A 4,689-nucleotide genomic window follows, 5' to 3' on the forward strand; every position below is an offset into this window, starting at 1 on the left:
ACTCGACGACACATAACAACACAACAACAACAACAACATGTCTAGAATGACCATAATACTTAATTTACTTCACCACAGCAATCTAACTTTCATCACTCTCCAAAAAAAATCCTGTAATCATTAGCAGCACACAGCAATGTCCTCATCCATGTTTGTTTTTGTCACATAATCAGTCTGTTCTAACTTATAGCAAACCCATAGTTTTAAGAAGGAAACAAATGAATTTTCTGTGTCTATAGACTTGCCAACATTGAACATTGCATATAAAGCATACAAAAATACATGGTCCTTTTTGACAGACTGCTGTAGCTGTACCTAATGTTTTCAACCATCTTTCATTCTGTAGCATATATCAATACTTCAAACCTTTTTCTTTAACCATATAAATATTCAGTGGATCCTCATTTTCATATTTCATGTTTACAAATTATAATATTTTTGTATGTATTATTTAATATTTAACATGATACCTTTGTGGTTATAGAAGTCCAGAATTTACCAGACTTGAAAATAAATAGTGAAGTTTGACCCATTCACTAGGAAAATAAGTGAAACCTCCTCAAAAAAAATCAAGCAAAGCAACTGAAACTGAATATGACATTAAATAGCTAAGAAGTTTAAAATAAAATAATTTTTAAATCATATGTATGGTAAAAGAACGAACAAGTGTGGTTAAAAAAAAATCAAAGAGAGATACTATGACAGTACCAGGGATTGCACTGATGATGTCAAATGGATAATGGTTGAAAACAGAGAATACCAGAAGAATCTCGTTTTGTGTTTTATTGACTATGCAGATCATAACAAATTATAGTTAACATTGAGAAGAATAAGAATCTCAGAACATTTAATTGTGATCTTACAGAATCTGTACCTAGAACAAGAAGTAGTTGTCTGAATGGATCAAGGGAACATTCCATAAGTTAAAATCGGGAAGGGTGTGTGTCACAGTTGAGTCCTTTCCCCATACCTCTTCAATTTATACGCTGAGTAAATTTGTAAAGCAAGACTCTGTGAAGAAGAATGTGGCATCAGAATCATAGGAAGATTCATCAACAACCTGAATTATGCAGATGACAATTTTATTGCTAAAACTGAGAAAGACTTAGGACTTGAAGCACTTGCTGCAGAAAACCATAGACTACGTAGGCTACATAACCATAGGTTATAGCCTTCAATATGGATTATACCTCAGCATCAAAAAAACCCAAATCCTTACCACTAGACCGATACACAATATCATGATAGATGGGAAAAAGATTGAAATTTTCAACTATACTTCATCTGACACAAATCCACAATCAACGACTTTGAAATAAGTAGTCAAATAAATAAAAAGATGAGTCACATTGGGAAAGTCTGCCACCATAGACCTCTCCAAAATAGTGAGGAACAAGGATGTTACGTTTAAGACTAACATGCACATGATGCAGACTATGGTCTTTTCAATTGCTTACTGTGCCTCTGAGAGCTGTACAGTTAATGAGGAGGAGAGAAGAAGAATGATGTCTTTGAGTCGTGGTATTGGAAAAGTGTACTAAATATTGCATGGCCTGCCAAAAGAACAGAAATATATTTCTTTGAAAAAATGGAGCCAGTGTGTTCCTTAGAGGTAACAATGAAGAAGCTCACTTCACATATGTTGAGCATGTTGTTAGAAGTAATTCAAAAGGATATCAGATTTGCAAAAGTGGAGGGTCAGTGCAAAGGAAGACCTCCAATGACATGGATTGACACAGTAACTGAAGCCTTGGCCTCAGGTATGTCAGAGATCATGAGAATTGTACAAGAAAAGACAGGATACAGATCTCTTGTTCATAGGGTTGCTATAAGTTCTATTTGAATTGACAGCACTTAAAAATAACAAAATGTGTTTTCAAATACCATAGAGGATATTATTCATACAAGTATTATTTAATAGCAAACATAACAATAAAAAATAAATCATATTCTGAAGACACTATTGCAATTTATTGAAGTATAATTAAGGGAAAAAACCCTAAATTATTAAAACCAACTGACTAGAGATGATTTAATGTGTTTACTCATTAATGTATTTATTAATACTATCAAGCCAAATCAATTTAATTTTTATTTTTAATGCTTCAAAATAGAAGTGAAAAATATATTTGCTTTTCTTTGGAAATAGATAATTCAAGTATATTTGCGCAGCGAAGAGAATGTGATGTTTGGAATTGTAAAGGAGCAACACTGGAGATGAAAACATGCTTACTGATACTAGTGAAGTCAGAATTGAAGAAAATGCTATTGTCAATGATATATTGAAAATTAGAGTTATTGAATATGAAATTTACTATTAAATATTATTTTTCTTGTAGAATATCCATAATTATTATAATAAGTGAGGATACATTTAATGATTCTGAAAAATATTTATTTGAAGAAAGAAGGTGTACTATATCTTCAGATAATTGCTAATTTAATCAAGTATATTTGACAATACTTCCAAGCAGAGGGCTCCTTTAAGGCAAAGATGGCAAAACTGCCTCACATACTTCAGGCATGTTGCTGAGTGAAGAGACGGCATGCTATTCCTTGGAGAGGGACGTCACAGTTTGAAAGGCAGACTGTTGGTGAGGGATAGAAAGACCTTCAACCAAGTAGTGGATTGACACTGTGATTTCTGCAATGGACTTTAGTGTGTCAGAATGTGTGAGGACGGCACAGGATGAGAGAGGGTTCAGATATGTTGTTTATAGGGCCACCATGGGTCTTATTCAACTCAATAGCACCTAACAACAACGTTTGACAAATACCAGGGCAAAGTGAAATTTATCAAACAACACAAATAATTTAAAAAGCCAGTTTATTTTTATAACTAAAGCTGTGTCTTCATTGAAAAATATTTTACTGTTATGTAACTCATTTTGGGGAAAGGCATAGTAATAATTATATTCAGTTCAAAGAATTGTTACTTCTATCTTTCTTGTAAATTTTATTATTTGGACTAATGTGAGGAAAAGGAAACTCACCAGCCTCAATGTAATGACTTCAGTCTTGTGTTCATCTGGTTTTCAAACTCAGTAAGTTTATGACCAAAAAGTATAGAGAACATAACTACCATTTTTGAAAAGAATATCCCTAAATGACAATTGTGATTGTTTTGATTTGACTTATGAACCTATCCTTAAGGCTATTAAAGTTATTTGGAATATTGGTTACTGTGTTTGTCCCTCTTTTAACCACATTTCACCAACTCTAACTTAAAAAAAATAGAGAAGCGAGCTACCCCGGAGTGACCGCCCCTACCTTGGCCCACCGCCACCTGGACCCTGCTGGACATTTGCAACCTGACTGAGGTACTCACGTGTGACTGCCCTGAAGCCAGCCCTGCCGGGCATGAGCTGTATAGCGGCAACCACAGTGAGGTCCTTGAGAGTCTCTACAGGGACAGGTTGCCACACTGCACAAACAGGACATCTCCAAACTGAGTGAGTTTCTTCCACAGGTACCCATGCATCCCTACCCAGGCAGGTAGCCCAACTGGGCATGAGTGGGACAGCTGCAAACTCGTGAAATCCTGGCGAGTGCCCATCTGGAAGGTAGCCTTGCTGGGCACCAGCAGGACACCTGTAACCTGAGTGAGGTCCCTATGAATCCAAACCCAGGCAGGAAACCCCCACCTACTGCCAGGTGCGAGTGGGACAGCTGCAAACTGAGTGATGTCTTCCCACATGCCTACCTGGACAGTTAGCCCCACCAGGAGCGAGCCATAGAGCCTACACCTGTGCTTGTGCCTACCCCTCCTGTTCCCCCCCCCCCCATACTCTCACATCTCCTCAGGTTCAGTCAACTAGCTGTCATTAATCCAGAGTATTTTGATCTCACATAGCTGTAACAATTACTCAACAGAAGAGACCACTTTCATAAACCATGAATGGACAATTGCCTTGGTTCAGAAATTCAGAGAGATACATAGAAAACATAACTGCTATCAATACCTTGTTGTTGTTGTTGTTGTTAAGTGCCGTCGAGTTGTTGGTGACTCCTAGCGACCCTATGAACAAAAGTCCTCGACACCTGCGTGACTGTCATCATTTCTCCAGATTCATATGGTTTCTGGAGGCAAGCTATTTATGGAAGTGGATGCCACTCCTGTTTCTAAGCTTGTTTTAACCGGGGAGCCCCACCAAACACTGTCCACCAAGGATAACCATTATCATATTTGACATGTCGGTGTCACAGTGTTCAACTTCACAGTGACCACGAGTTACCTATGTATGGCAGAAGACACACCAGGGCTATACAACCTAGAAGAATGTTTCACCAAAAACAATTAAAGACAGGCCTTAGGGCTGTGGATTAGAGTCATCCACCTTTGGCTTGATAGCATCACCTGCAGTCCATGAAGCCAACTGGTCTCTCTCTATGTTGTTAAATGCCATTGAGTCCTTGACAGCACATAGCGACCCTACAAATGAAAGTCCTTGACACCTGTGTGACTTTCATCCTTTCTCCAGATTCATAGGGTTTCTGGAGCCAAGCTATTTATGGAAGCAGATGCCACTCCTGTTTCCAAGCTTGTTTTAATTGGGGAGCGCCACCAAACACTGTCCACCATGGGTAACCATTATCACATTACCTTAGGCATGAAAAACCCTACCACAACATCATCAAGAAAGAAACAGGTCACTTCACAAGCTACACAAGCACAAAGCAAGATGTCAC

This window comes from Elephantulus edwardii, unplaced genomic scaffold (assembly GCF_000299155.1).
Source record: "Elephantulus edwardii isolate Elephantulus edwardi_28Jun2011 unplaced genomic scaffold, EleEdw1.0 scaffold00001, whole genome shotgun sequence".
NCBI classification, from domain to species: domain Eukaryota; kingdom Metazoa; phylum Chordata; class Mammalia; order Macroscelidea; family Macroscelididae; genus Elephantulus; species Elephantulus edwardii.